The sequence below is a fragment of the Hyperolius riggenbachi genome, chromosome 12, assembly GCF_040937935.1.
Source record: "Hyperolius riggenbachi isolate aHypRig1 chromosome 12, aHypRig1.pri, whole genome shotgun sequence".
Lineage (NCBI taxonomy): Eukaryota > Metazoa > Chordata > Amphibia > Anura > Hyperoliidae > Hyperolius > Hyperolius riggenbachi.
The window spans coordinates 78,843,143-78,859,534 of NC_090657.1; positions in this window are offsets into that span (position 1 = coordinate 78,843,143).

Genomic DNA, 16,392 nt, shown 5'->3' on the forward strand with positions numbered 1-16,392 from the left:
AATTACAGAATGTAAATCAGGGAGAGGAAGGTTGTTACAATGGGCAAACACTGACTAAATAATCTGTAAATGAATATTGTGAAAAAGCTGGCAGCTCTCGGCTAGGAAATATGCCGAAATAGCCAATTCCACTCGGTTCCACTCTACTGTGCAGACAACTTGCGCTTGCGCAGTAAAGCGGCCCCGACTGGAATCGGCTATTGCCAAGCCGAGAGCTGCTACTGCGTCTGCGCTGGAGCCAGGATGGTGAATATTTACATGGCCGCCACTCGTGGACCTCTAGTGACCATGGGACGGGGGAAGCCTCAATAGGATCCAGAGGCTTCCCCCTCCCCAAGCGAGTACCCCTCAGGGCATTTTTTTTCTTATACAGATTTTCTTTAAATTCTAGGCCTTTGTTCACTTTCTAGCTAAGACTGGTGCTCATATGACTGTCCTTAGAGGAGATTACAATCTAATCTAAAAGGGGGAGGTGGCTTACCTCAATAATGACAAATTCATATATAAAAATATAATACATTTTTAATAAGCACAGGCAGCAAGTTTTGTGGGTTTCTGGGTTCAAGAGCCAAGTGCAGCAAAAAAAACAAACAAACTATATTTATGTATAAGAATTTGCTTTTATTGAGGTAAGACACCTCCCCTTTTTCTCTTTTATTTGATTTTCACTCAGTTTTATACAGTCCTGGACGTTTCTTACCCCCTCTGGGTTCTACCAGAAGAGAGCCTCATCAGGGCTGGACGATGGAAGTCTAGCCCAGGTGTTTCTTGGTCTCTAGTAAATACAACAAGACCAAAATCTGACGTTGCACACATGAATGTATTTGACAGATGAATTAGGACGATTCTTATATGACTCACAAAAATGTGCAACTCCTCCATGACTGCCCCAGGGCATAGAAATGTGCCCATGAGCCGTTATAATGCCAGTCAGATATTAGTAATGTTTACTATGCTCCTGGTGCTCTGCTCTCAGTTCTGTTTTTACATCTTGCCTCCAGTGCATAGGACTACTGTGCCTGTTCATGCAGCAGGAATGAAGGAAGCCAGACAGGCTACATGAATTCCGTGTGCACACACACACCCTGTCACTCCCACATTTGTCACAGTGGTATTTCTAATACAGAGCAGATAAATGACTAGCTTTACTTCCAAGCCGCACTGCTGGCTCAGCTCCACAGGCTTCTAGGAACACAGAGACATGCACTTGCAGACACAAACTCAATGCAGGGCCCACGTCACAACCTTCTGTGCTGACTGGGACATAGCAGGCTAGTCTGCAACACAGAGAAAACGCCTGTTCTGTAGAAAGTAGCACCATGCTAGTGGTATGGCACCTGACCTTGGACCCTGCATATACATCTGAGTGGTTGGCAGCCACCCCTGTAACACGGGGCTATGTGGTTGAATTATACTACAGTTACCAGATTTTTCTTGGTCCATCCTGGGATGGGGGGCGCTAGGTTAGTGCCACAGCATAAAATGGGCATGGCCATGACATGACGCAGGCTGAGCTAACAAATGTAACAGTAATTCAAAGGCAGTGGGCCCGAGTTTCCTCCCAAAACAATTAGGCAAAGTGACCCGAACGGTTATACGCAGGACCGGCTTTACCATAAGGCACTGTAGAAACTTTTTGGATTGTCCGCCGCAACACTGGCAATATAAATTGAGCATGCTAAGGCCCAAACATTGAAATCTACAACCTTAGAGAAAGAAGGCCCATATGGACAGCACCACTCAAATGTACTGCAAAGGGAGAAACAGAGGTGTGTGCTTCTGACCAGTTTCACCTGACTTATATACTGGCTACCTCAAGTCTATTGACTCATTCAAATTTGAATATTAACCGACTCTCGTCTAATTAAAATGGCAAAGCGTTGCAAACTGCAATCGCCTACCAGATAATGCAGGATCTAAGGCTAACTCCCTGACATTCCTGCAGGAATTGGCCCACGCAAATACTTGCATCTCAACAGGGGCGCCGCGTGTAGGCCTCCTTGTACCCCCAGGAAATGAAGGGCAGCGCAAACGCCCCCACTGCCCGGGAGCGCCGCAACTGCCCCCCACAGGGGGGGGGGGGGCGAGAACGCATGAACGGTATACTCCCCAGACGCGGCCTATGCCCGGAGAGAACCATCCATGCTGCCCCCCAAAGGATAGATGCCCTAATCTTGCGAATTTTGCTTACCTGTGGTGCATATGCGCATCCTGGGAGCAAACACACCAAAAGGGGCGAGGGGGGGGGGAGCACAGACACACACCCCGGTGCAACACTACTGCCGGGGGACCCATCCGCGCCCCCCCTTCCCACACAACACCCCCAAGAAAAAAAGAACACACTGCATTGCAAAGGGAGAAACAGAGGTGTGTGCTTCTGACCAGTTTCACCTGACTTATATACTGGCTGCCTCAAGTCTTTTGACTCATTCAAATTTGATTATTAACTGACTCTCGTCTAATTAAAATGGCAAAGCGTTGCAAACTGCAATCGCCTACCAGATAATGCAGGATCTAAGGCTAACTCCCTGACATTCCTGCAGGAATTGGCCCACGCAAATACTTGCATCTCAACAGGGGCGCCACGTGTAGGCCTCCTTGTACCCCCAGGAAATGAAGGGCAGCGCAAACGCCCCCACAAAGCATCCACTGCCCGGGAGCGCCGCAACTGCCCCCCACAGGGGGGGGGGGGGGAAGGGCGAGAACGCATGAACTGTATACTCCCCAGACGCGGCCTACACCCGGAGAGAACCATCCATGCTGCCCCCCAAAGGATAGATGCCCTAATCTTGCGAATTTTGCTTACCTGTGGTGCATATGCCCATCCTGGGAGCAAACACACCAAAAGGGGCGAGGGGGGGGGAGCACAGACACCCCCCCCCGGTGCAACACTACTGCCGGGGGACCCATCCGCGCCCCCCCCCCCCCCCCCACAACACCCCCAAGAAAAAAGAACACACTGCATTGCAAAGGGAGAAATCTACAACCTTAGAGAAAGAAGGCCCATATGGACAGCACCACTCAAATGTACAAATACGGTAGCTTTATTACAAAAATGTCACATATTATATATAATGACACATTTGAAATTCAATGAGAATGTTAAAACCAATTAACCACTCCAGGACGAGAGCAATTTTCACTTATCAGCACTGCTCCCATTCATTCGTCAATAACTGAATTACTACTAATCACACCTAAATTATCTATATATTGTTTTTTTCAGGGCAAATTAGGCTTTTAGTGAGTGATATTTTTGTTTAGTAATTACTTTATTTTCTATAAATTTTAAAAGGAAATTAAGGTAAAAAATAGAAAAAACACACTATTTCTCCATTTACATCCATTATAGCTTTACAATAAACAGCGCTAACTATAAGTTAAACCCACAAATGTTATTTGCTCATCCCTCCTGGTTATTACAACTTTTAGATTATGTCCCTAGCACAATGTATGGTGACATTATTGTATTTGGAAATAAAGATGTCATTTTTCTGTTTTGTGTTTTTTGCTTTCTCATTGTACACTATCAATGATTATGAGAGCTTGTTTGCAATAGTTCATTTATTTTGGTACAGATTATGTGAAAATGCTTTTGATTCAGTTTGCGACTAAAAAGAATACAAAGACATGGGCCTCAACCCTAAAACTCTCTAAACTCCATTCTACAACTTCAATCCAATTAAAGCCGCGATCACAATCCAAATATCCTGCTTTCCACAGACAAGAGATATAGGATTTCCCTGTAGAGACAGACTTTACATAGCGCAATACTGCTTCAAGTTAAAACACACTGTGACCACTCCAGGACCGATGTGTTAAGCCTCCACCAGGAACACTTGATAATTTGGAGTACTACGCCCCCGTAGTGGGTCACACTCACCGTGTTAACTCTTGATCTATATGCACATCAGCCCTCCAATCACTAGTGTAAAATTTGCCTAGTGTCAACTGTAAAGTTTAATTGCTAAAACCTGCATACAATCTGCGTACCAGATAAAAAGAGTAAAAGCGCTTATCTGAATGTTCCAGTCACAACCGCGGTCGGATCCCGCTGCACGCTTCAGTCCCCGCTCAGCTCAACCCACTTCCTGGTTTGCGTCCCACGTGACTCCAAGCTCCGCCCTGCGCTTTTCGTCAGAATGACTCATCAGGGGCTGGAGTCACCATGCAATAGGACGCATTACATACTACCCCTATGCCTGCCCACCACCCTAACGTCACCATAGTACACACAATACAGGAATCACTGTGGCGATCCCTAGCCTGCCCTCCCCTGCAGCCCACTCATACATATTCATAACCGACTACTCTAATATAGCAGACAATGGGATCCCCGCACCGATCCTGCTACATATTACCATAGATATTACAATTCCACTACACACTATACATTATATATTATTCCTACCACACTAATTACATACGATGTATATTACAAACCATTGGTGCAATTTTCTCCATTATAGCAGTGTACAAAATATTTTCCATACAAAGTACATGATTACATATCATTTATATACCTCATACGTTATGCTTTGCACATAAATACATGTACCCATAAATTATTCATAATTAAGTGCATGTGCATATATCAAAAATACCTCTCAATCAAAACATGACATGTATATATGTATAAACATGTACATATGATATGTATAAACGTGACATGTATATATGCACATAATTGCAATGTACCCATAACATTATTAATTATTCATAATTAAGTGCATGTGCATGTATCAAAAGTGCCTCTATTAATCCAAACGTGACATGTATATATAAATCCCTGGATCCCCCCCATTATTTTTTGCTCACCCACACCACCAATCAATATGAAACCATTGTACTCGTATATGACCCCACCACTTATACTCCATATTGATTATTTGCATAACCCCATAGAACAAAGTGCTATTATGCTCATCCTTCATATGATCACTAACAGAAATGTAATCCCTCATCCTAACAGAGGAAGGGGACGTTATTATGGTTGGGGGGGGGGGGGGGGGAGAGACGACCCATGGGAAATACTTATTTTGGAACAGTGCCAAAACAACCCCCAGGGGCACCATTCAGAGGAAGGGGGTATGGGGGAGGTGGGGTCAGTGGGGACCAACTCAGCCAATATATGACCCGGAATATAGAGTTCCAATCCAAAATAGATTTACGCCCCTGGATAATGAAGGGTTGGGGAAAACCAACCTTTTTTTCAGAAACCCCGCTACAGACCGGATGAATGGCAGGGGGCCCAATACATTTCTCCAAAGAACGTAACAAAAAGAGAATTAGACAAGGAATCAGAGGAGGAAGTTCAAGAAAAAAAAAGAGGCCAATAGGAGGGGGGGGGGGGATCTTTAATTTAAGTGGGGTTGAGCTATCCAGGGAAGAAATGTCTATGCTTGATAATGGGCTAAAATATGCACCAAAAAATAACATGAACAAGTTTGGAGATTTTGTGGATATACAAAAGTTTGTGAGGAAAATTAATTTAAGAAGGTATTTTTTGGACAAGGAAGGTCCTGTATCAAGGGTGAACCAGATTGGAAATTATATGCATACCAATATGAGAAACAATTCCACATTCAGTCCTAGTAATAATGCAAGTCAGCATACAATCAATGTGTTTAAGAATTTGGTCATTAAAGATCTGAGGGAAATAAAAGTCCCCAAATATAGGGACCACGCTGAGGAAATGTGTGAATTATTAAAGGAAAAAGGGGTGGTAATACGTCCTGCAGACAAGGGGGGTGGGGTGGTTATATTAAACAGACAATATTTTTCTGAATTTAATAAGTTAGTACTGGATGAAACGACATATAAAAAATTAAATTGCAACCCTACATGGCATTATAAATGGGAATTGACGGATATTTTGAAAAGAGGTCTGGAGAAGGGATACATCAGCGATGGGGAGTTCCAATTTTTATTTCCCAAAGCTCCTAAGGTCCCTATCATATACCAAATCCCAAAAATTCACAAGAATATTGAGGCCCCACCAGGGAGACCTATAGTCAATAGCATGGGGTCAATTACACAAAGGGTAGGCCAATACATTGACTACTTTTTACAACCCATTGTGAATAAGTTGCCCAGAGTATTAAAAGATACTAAGCATATGCTGAAGTTGATTGAAAATATGGAGGGGGTGGAGGACTGTATATTAGTTACAGCTGATGTATCCTCCCTCTATACTAATATCACACATGAGGGGGGGGGGGGGGGGGGGATTGTGGCAGTAAAAAGGGCAATGGAAAAATGGTCGGGGCTTCCAGATGAACAGATTGGTTTTATATTGAAGAAGTTAGACTTTGCTCTGTCAAGGAATTATTTCTGGCATGAGGGTGAATACTTCAGTCAAATTAAGGGATGTGCGATGGGGGCATCGTATGCCCCATCGCTGGCTAACATATATATGGCGGAATGGCGGAGCTAGCTATTCAAATCAACCCAGAAAGGATCAAGCATTCGTACAGATTCATTGATGACTTGATTATGATATGGGATGGAGATAAGGAATCCGTTAATGAATTTATTGCGGAGTGTAATCTCCTATAGCCCAATATCCAGATTGAGGCACAGATGAGTGAAGAAAAAATACAATTCTTGGACCTGGAGATATACAAAATGAACAACAAACTAGTTAGTAAATGTTATTTAAAAAAAAAACTGATAGGAATGGATATGTACCGATGGATAGTTGCCATCATAAATCATGGGTGAGGGCCATACCCAAGGGGCAATACTAAAGATTGCGGAGAAATTGTAGGTCAGTCCAGGATTATTGGGAACAAATGCCCATTCTTACTAATAGATTTGCTGAGAAGGATTACTGTAGAGAAGACATAGATAAAGTGTAAAGGGAGGCGGCTGAATTGGACAGACAGGATCTTATACATGGTAGGGGTAATGCTGGGATTGATGGCTCACTTCTATTCATTACTATGCATAATATACAACATAAGAAACTGTAAAGAAGAATTTCTATGCATTGGCAGGTACTAATGCAAGATGTTACGTTGAAAAGGGTATTACCAGATAAACCCAAATTTATCTATAAGAAAGCACCAAACTTGAAAGATAAGTTGGTGCCAAGTTGTGTTGAACCCCCAGTTCAGAGATCTATACCTTGTCAGAGTGAAGGTTATTTCCCATGTAAGGAATGTTATGCATGTAGGGAAGTAAAGCCAAAAATAGTAAAAAAAAAAAATGCCAGTTCCACAGTGGACAACAAGAAATTTAAGATCAAAGAGCGTATCACTTGCAATTGTAACCATGTGGTCTACCTGATACAATGCGAATGTGGTTTGCAGTATGTGGGCCGGACGACTAGAACGTTGAAGGAACGATTGCAAGAACACATTTATAACATCAAAAAGGGATATACAAATCATAGTCATAGTCATGCCCACTTTGCAAAAAAACATAATTATGATCCATAAAAAATGTAATTTAATGCAATTGAGAAGTTAGTACCAACTACCAAGCTGGAGGGGGTGCAATAAATTGCAGGAATTATCAAAAAAGGAGACATAATGGATCTTTAAAATGCATTATTTACACCCCTATGGATTGAATGTGAAATTGGACATTAATTGTTTTATTAGTAATTTTTAATTTTGCAGCTCGAGCTAGGTTGGGAGAAAAAACTGGTATGGAATCAATTTGTAGTGATATTTAGGTGGTGTATAATAATAAATTTATCACAAAAGTTTAATCATGCATTTTTTCACAGGTTGAATATTTTTGGATGCATTATGAATTCTGAACACTAGGTGGTGTGTTTGGATGAGTAGTGATGTAAGGGGGATGCAATCACTAATGGATAAATGCATAGGTGGAATATGAATTTGGATCACTAGGTGGTCTGTTAGGATGGGGAATGACATATCTGTTAGTGATCATATGAAGGATGAGCACAATAGCATTTTGTTCTATGGGGTTATGCAAATAATCAATATGGAGTATATGAGGTGGAGTCATGTCTGTTAGTGATCATATGAAGGATGAGCACAATAGCACTTTGTTCTATGGGGTTATGTAATAATCAATATGCAGGGCCGGGCCGAGGCATAGGCTGGAGAGGCTCCAGCCTCAGGGCGCAGTGTAGGAGGGGGCGCACAATTCATTCAGCTGTCATTCCTAATTGTGTTTGAAGCAGAAAGAAATAAGAAAAGGGGATACATGGCAGTGACTGCAAGCCAGATAACTAGATATTAAGGTGTTGGGAAGGTTGTGGGCCCATGGGGGCCTCTTAGTCTAATAGCAATTAGTGTGTGACGGCTGGGGTGGGAAGGATGGAGGGGCGCATTTTGGTATCTCAGCATTGGGTGCTGGAGGACCTTGTCCCGGCTCTGTCAATATGGAGTATATGAGGTGGAGTCATATCTGTTAGTGATCATATGAAGGATAAGCACAATAGCACTTTGTTCTATGGGTTTATGCAAATAATCAATATGGAGTATATGAGGTGGAGTCATATCTGTTAGTGATCATATGAAGGATAAGCACAATAGCACTTTGTTCTATGGGTTTATGCAAATAATCAATATGGAGTATATGAGGTGGAGTCATATCTGTTAGTGATCATATGAAGGATAAGCACAATAGCACTTTGTTCTATGGGTTTATGCAAATAATCAATATGGAGTATAAGTGGTGGGGTCATATACGAGTACAATGGTTTCATATTGATTGGTGGTGTGGGTGAGCAAAAAATAATGGGGGGGATCCAGGGATTTATATATACAGGTCACGTTTGGATTAAGAGAGGTATTTTTGGTATATGCACATGCACTTAATTATGAATAATTTATGGGTACATTGTAATTATGTGCAATGCATAATGTATGAGGTATATAAGTGATATGTAATCATGCTGTAACATCCCCTATGATGGCGGCTGCGGGTACACAGGATACCTCTGCAGCCGCCTTTGTTCTCGGTACTGAGGCCTCATCCGTTCCGCTGGCATCTAGCATGCCAGGGACGGGACTGTCAGTTGCTCATAGGGTCGCTGTCTCACGCGGGCGGGCGCGGAGACAGGACCTTTATGCTGGAAGAAGGCGCGCCAGCTGACCTGCCGGTCGGCTGACGTCAGGAGAGACTCACGGCGCCCGGATTGGCTGATTGGCAGGGGCGTGGCTGGGGGCTCTCCTTGCTGCTTCATAAGCATTCTCCGCTCACTTGCAAACTGTCTGCTGTTGCGAATACGTCAGTGTTAGCGCTCAGACCTTAGACTAGTTCCGGTGTGTTTTGATCTGGGAGGAAACCAGGGATTTCACACAAGACTAGGATTATTGCCTTATTGTATTATTGATATTCTGTGTACGACTCTGGCTTATCTCTGACTCTGATTCTGCTCTACGTTTCTATACTTCTGCCTATCTGATCTAAGTTGCTGAATCTCTGCCTGAATCATTACTATTCTCTTGCCTTCTGATTTTGTACTGTACCAGCCTGTCTGTTGCTGAACCTTGACTGTCTGACCCTTCTACTCTCCAGTGAGCCCTTGTCACTGGACAGGTGCTCTGATAGTACCCACCAGCCCCTCTGGTGAGGTCTAGCTAAACTATCTACTTACTATTGTTGATAGTACCCACCCAGGGCCGGCCCGCTCATGAGGCGGGGTGAAACATTTGCCTCAGGCGGCAAACTTCAAAGGGCGGCACCCGCCCGGGGGGGGGCGGCCGCCGAGCCGGAGGGGTAGCGGGCAGGTCGGGGGTATTGGGCCTAGCGGTGGGGAGGGGGGTCGGATCCCCCCTCCCTCGCCTGGGTCCCCCGATCTGCGCTCCCCTCCAGCCTGTAATTAGGAAGCTGCTGCCAGATCGTAAGAGGCACGGGCGGGGAGGACTCACCTTTTCCGTGTTCCAGCGAGCGCTCCACTGACGTCACTTCCTGCATCGCCGCCCACTGTATTGTAAGTGGACGGCGATGCAGGAAGTGACGTCAATGGAGCGCACGATGGAACGCGGAAAAGGTGAGTCCTCCCCGCCCGTGCCTCTTACGATCTGGCAGCAGCTTCCTAATTACAGGCTGGAGGGGAGCGCAGATCGGGGACCCAGGCGAGGGAGGGGGGGTCCGACCCCCCTCCCCACCGCTAGGCCCAATCACCCCGACCTGGCCGCTACCCCTCCGGCTCGGCGGCCAGCCCCCCCGCACCCAAGGGCGGGGGGGGGGGGGGGTTGTGCGGCAGCAGCTCTGCTAAATTTGCCTCAGGCGGCAAAAAGTGACGGGCCGGCCCAGCTCCTCTGGTGAGGTCTAGCTAAACTATCTAGTTACTATTGATTGTAGTACCCACCAGCTCCTCTGGTGGGGTCTAGCTACTATTTAGTTATTTGATAACGCTCACCAGCCCCTCTGGTGTAGGCTCCTAGCCACCCAGCTTCTATCTTGGCTAGTACCCTCCAGCTCCTCTGGTGGGGCCTAGCACAGATTGGTTGCAGATAGTACCCACCAGCTCCAGGTTTAGGTTTAGTCAAACTATCTGCCATTTCCTCTGGTAGTTCTCTCCAGCCCCTCTGGTGAGATTCCACCCTCTACTGTTGCACCAAACACTATTGTCACTACATCTCTACTTTCTATACTTGCATTATTGGTGATACTGCAGATCACACAATAATCAGACGTCTGTGTTGCTACACCAATACGTTATACAATCGTTACACATGCACTATGTATGGAAAATATTTTGTACACTGCTATAATGGAGAAATTTGCACCAATGGTTTGTAATATACATCGTATGTAATTAGTGTGGTAGGAATAATATATAATGTATAGTGTGTAGTGGGATTGTAATATTTATGGTAATATGTAGCAGGATCGGCGCGGGGATCCCGTTGTCTGCTATACTAGAGTAGTTGGTTATGAATATGTATGAGTGGGCGGCAGGGGAGGGCAGGCTAGGGGTCGCCACAGTGCTTCCTGTATTGTGTGCACTATGGTGACGTTAGGGGGGTGGGCGGGCATAGGGGGAGTATGTAATGCGTCCTATTGCATGGTGACTCCAGCCCCTGATGAGTCATTCTGACGAAACGCGTAGGACAGAGCTTGGAGTCACGTGGGACGCAAACCAGGATGTGGGTTAAGCTGAGCGGGGACTGAAGTGTGCAGCGGGATCCGACCGCGGCGGTGACTGGCACATTCAGATAAGCACTTTTACTCTTTTGATCTGGTACGCAGATTGTATGCAGGTTTTAAGAAATTAAACTTTACGGTTTTACACTATGCAAGTTCCACTTTGTATATCTTAAAGGTTTTTTTGTTTTAAGGAGATCTTACCCAGGTGATTGGAGGGCTGATGTGCATATAGATCAAGAGGTAACACAGTGAATGTAACCCACTATGGGGGCGTAGTACCCCAAATTATCAAGTGTTCCTGGTGGAGGCTTAACACATCGGTCCTGGAGTAGTCACAGGGTGTTTTAATTTGAAACAGTATTGCGCTATGTAAAGTCTGTCTCTACAGGGAAATCCTATACCTCTTGTCTGTGGAAAGCAGGATATTTGGATTGTGATCGCGGCTTTAATTGGATTGGAATTAGAATTGGAATTGGAGAATATATGTGTTCTTTAGAAGCCAGCGCAACCCCTATTTAAAAAGAACTGGTGAAATATCTGTTTATCATTAATAACTGTGTTGTGGAATGCAATCTTTAACCTTTGGGTATTGGAATTCATTATACAACTTATCAGGGTTAAAATGTCACCACAAATGTCTCTTGTAGTTTTGCTAAGACTTTTCCAAGTTTGATCATATTGTTGAAAATTACTTTTTATGTTGGATTGAGTTTGTCCCCACCCATTTTTTATGTGAAGTGCGCCCAAGCTTTAAGACACACCAAAATGTATTCTACAACTCTTCACGGTTAAAATGATACCACATATGCATTATTTAGTAACAAACTGGTGGTGCACTCTCCACAAATACACTGGACAAATATATTCGTCCAGTTAGGCTTAAGTGGTTAAAAAATACCACATTGTATTAAAACAACCAGCTGCAATCAATTAAGCCCTCTTAATGAACAATATGTGCATGCAACGGTATATCATATAGTCAAATTTTCGTTTAGATAAGCAGCATCTATTGCCAACTTGGTGGGCATCAAGTAAGAGCCCACCAGTAGAACCCGGGTTCAGTAAGATATAACCGTATGAGCAAGAACCTGCAAAAAAAGTGACAAAATGCAATAAAAGTGCTAGTGCTCAAAATAGGTGGTTGTGTACAGACTGCAAGGAACAAATCAATAAATAAATAGGAGCAGCCTATAAGATAAAGTGCATTAGAGATAAGGGCTAGTGCAAAAAAGTAAGGAGATACTTAGCCTAAGACAATGGATAGGTAGGGCAGGGCAGCTGGAGTAGGTTGGGGTCCCCTGAAGACGTTCCCACTAACTCCGCGGGCGTCACCCCGCTTTGGAAGGAGGAGAGGACATTTGCATTTTGTCACTTTTTTGCAGGTTCTTGCTCATACGGTTATATCTTACTGAACCCGGGTTCTACCACTGGTGGGCTCTTACTTGATGCCCACCAAGTTGGCAATAGATGCTGCTTATCAAAACTAATATTTGATTATATGATATACCGTTGCATGCACATATTGTTCATTAACCTCCTTGGCGGTAATCCCGAGCTGAGCTCGTGGTAAGCCGCCGCGGAGGATTGCTCAGGCCCTGCTGGGCCGATTTTTTTTTTTCAAAACACACAGCTAGCACTTTGCTAGCTGCGTGTTTGTTGCGATCGCCGCCGCCGATGTGCCGCTACCCGCCATGATACAGGGCCATCCCCCCCCGCATACCCCTTGCGCAGCCTGGCCAATCGCCGCCGCCAGGCTGCGCTATGGAGTAGATCGGGACCCCCTGTGACGTCACTCTGCTCATCGCCATGGCGACGGGGGAAGCCCTGATGAAATCCCGTTTAGAACAGGATTTCCGGATGGGCTTGATCGCCGGCGGCGTTTGGAGGGGTGGTAGGGACGCCGCAGGGAGGGGGAATCATGTAGCTAGCCTAGCGATAAAAAAAAGAAAAATTAGGCTAAAAAAACCTCCCGCGGTCGCACAGCCACGAATCAATTGACCGCCAGGGAGGTTAAGAGGGCTTGATTGCAGCTGGTTGTTTTAGGACAATGTGGTCTTTTTTAATTGGTGTTAACATTCTGATTGAATTTCAAATGTGTCATCATATATAATATGTGAAATTTTTGTAATTTAAGCTATTTTTACATTTGAGTGGTGCTGTCCATATGGGCCTTCTTTCTCTAAGGTTGTAGACATAAGGCACTGTAGGCCAGGGCCTACAGACACCTTATGTAGGAAAGGCGGCTCCCCTCCTCAAATGTCCCCTTACCTATTATAGGGCTACTTAAAGAGAACCAGAGACGAAGCACCCTCATGTATTTTCCCATATATATCAATGGGAACATGACAGTAAACACCTACTCTGCTCTTTGTTTCATTATTCACTGCTTAGACTGCCCGTTATCAGCTCTGATAAGAATCCCAGACTGAGCATTCAGTCTAGCTTTGCCCGGAATGAATATAGCGGAGTCAGTCTTCTGTGATGTCTTTTCAAGCTTTCCTGCTATGTATCCTCCTAGCAGGAAAGCAGAGCCAGAAGGGGACAGACTTGGCCTTGAAAAGACATCACGGTAGACTGACTCAGCTATAATCATTCCGGGCAAAGCTAGACTGAATGCTCAGTCAGGGATTCTTATCAGAGCTGATAACAGGCAGTCTAAGCAGTGAATAATGAAACAAAGAGCAGAGTAGGTGTTTACTGTCATGTTCCCATTGATATATATGGGAAAATATATGAGGGTGCTTCATCTCTGGTTCTCTTTAATACTGGTGTGGCGGCACTTCTGGCTCCCTATGTCCAGTGCTGGTAATTAGACAACGTTCTCCAGACACATAAGAAAGCAATAGTAGTGGTGAAACGTGAAATTCGCGTCATGAATGTGCGGACAATAAATCTGCATAAACTGTGTGATGTTATTGTGTCAATGTGGACAACATTCTCTGAGAAATGCCATGAAGAATAAGGCAGTTCTGGAAGCAAAAAAGGGTCACTCTTAGTACTAAGAAGGCTACCTAATAACATGGCCAGCGAAATATGCAGCAAATGTTATCTCAGACATAAATGCACTAAACGTTCCCTCCACTGGGTGCTGCAGGGTGGGGGGGGGGGGGGTGAAACTGCGTGCTGCAGGGTGGGAGGGTGACACTGGGTGCTGCAGGGTGACGCTGGGTGCTGCAGGGTGGGAGGGTGACACTAGGTGCTGCTGGGTGGGAGGGTGACACCAAGTGCTGCTGGGTGAGAGGGCGACACTAGGTGCTGCTGTATGGGAGAGTGATTCTGGGTGCTGCTGAGTGAGAGGGTGATTCTGGGTGCTGCTGGGTGGTAGGGAGAGTCTGGGAGCCCTTGGGTGGGAGGGTGAGTCTGGGAGCTGCTGGGTGGGAGGGTGAGTCTGGGAGCTGCTGGGTGGGAAGGTGACTCAGGGTACTGCTGGGTGGGAAGGTGACTCAGGGTGCTGCTGGGTGGGAAGGTGACTCAGGGTGCTGCTGGGTGGTACCAGCAATAAGCACTCTGTCCCTCCACCATCATTATGGCCTGGCTGACTCAGCTGCTGATGCTTAGAGTCTGTCATCAGAGATGTCAGGCACATACAAAGGCAGCACACTGGGGGTGGAGCTACTACTGTGTATGCGTTCACGCCTCAACAATAATTGGCTGAGGGAGTGAATCGGAGGTGGGGCACGCAGCCACATAGTGTCCTGTGCACAGGATGTCTGGCAGCTAACCAGGGACATTTTCCGGGACAAATTGTGCAGCCCAGGACAGGGGACCCTGAATCCCATCCCGGGTAAAGCAGGACGTCTGTTCACAGTAATTACACAAAACCGCATTGTGGGAGCATCATATACTCACTCCAACCTGAATAATCGCAAATACCTTCTGTTTTAAGAAGGAAAATTTCTGTTTTGCATAGCGTTTTAGTAAGAAGGCTTTTTGGTCCTTTTTAGCCCCTTACACACTCGTAGGAGTTCTGGTTCACCATAAGCTTGCTGGGTAGTCTAACGCAGAACCAAATGGTGCATGTTCTACAGATCAGAGACTGAAATGAGTGACAATCACGCAGTTCAGCCTTCCATTTGAATTTGAATTAAAGACTATGTGCACTTCTGATATTGAAGCAAACCTGAAGTGAAAATAAATGTATGAGATGATTAATTGTATGTGTTTTCCTAATGGTAAATAAAACATAAGGTAGAGTCTCATATTTTTATGTTTAGTTTAAAGGCTTCATTCTAAACAGAAACTTTGACAAATCTTCTGAGCTGAGAAACAAACAGAAGTAATGACCCTTTGAACTTTCTAGAACTAAAACCTTGTCACAAGTCTTCTCTCACTCAGTCAACACTCTTTTGGCTTCTATTTGCCCTTCAGGAAATGGACTGAATTCGACAAGATCATTTGCATAAACTAGTTTTTCTTTAACACTTACTGTATTGGAAAACAGGACGGGACCTCAGCTGGTAGCAGAAAAAAGGGCGCATGCGGCAAGTGGACTCATTGGGCGCTGCCATAGGCACCATTATTATTATTATTTATTTATAAAGCACCATCATATTCTGCCAATAGAAAATATTGGTCGTTGGGAGTGGAGCGAAAATGTGGGCACCCTGTAAATAGCGTGCGCTGATAAATATATATATTGGGCACCATAGGCGCCCTAAGGCCAATATTTTGCGTCACCTGAGATTTTTAACTATGTTGTTTTTTTGTTTTTTTTTACATTTTTTTTTCTGCGGATCCATTGCGATCATCGCATCGCTCTGCTGCTAGTGGGGAGGGGGGAGGTGGGCTGCAGGGTTAGCTACGTAGTGAGTGTGTGTGTTTTTAGGCATAAGTCAGGTAGTGCTTGTGTGTGTGCGTGTGTGTGTGTATTGGGTCGTTTTAGGCATTAGCCAGTTAGTGTGTGCGGCTGGGGGGGGGGGGGGGGGGTAATTCTAGGCATTAGCCAGATAGTGTGTGCGGCCGGTGGGGGGGATAGTTTTAGGTGTTAGCTAGGTAGTGTGTATGGGGGATGGGGTTTACTATCTGAATTCCTGCGTGCCCAAATTTCCCGGCGCTTTTAATGTGCGGTATGCCCCTCAGACAATGCCTTAGTAGGTAAGTACTCTTTGTACCTTCGTTTATCTTATCATACCTGTCACTTCAGGTACACATCAAAGTGGTTAATCAGGTCTTGAATGATCCCTAAACAATAATACATTGTGTAGATTCTCTTTTGAAAATCAGGGGTTTCCTGGTTACTTTCTATGTAATCTCTGTAAGGCCAGTGAGTGAATGGAGGGCAGGCCTCTTGGGTAGAGATGGCCCGAACGG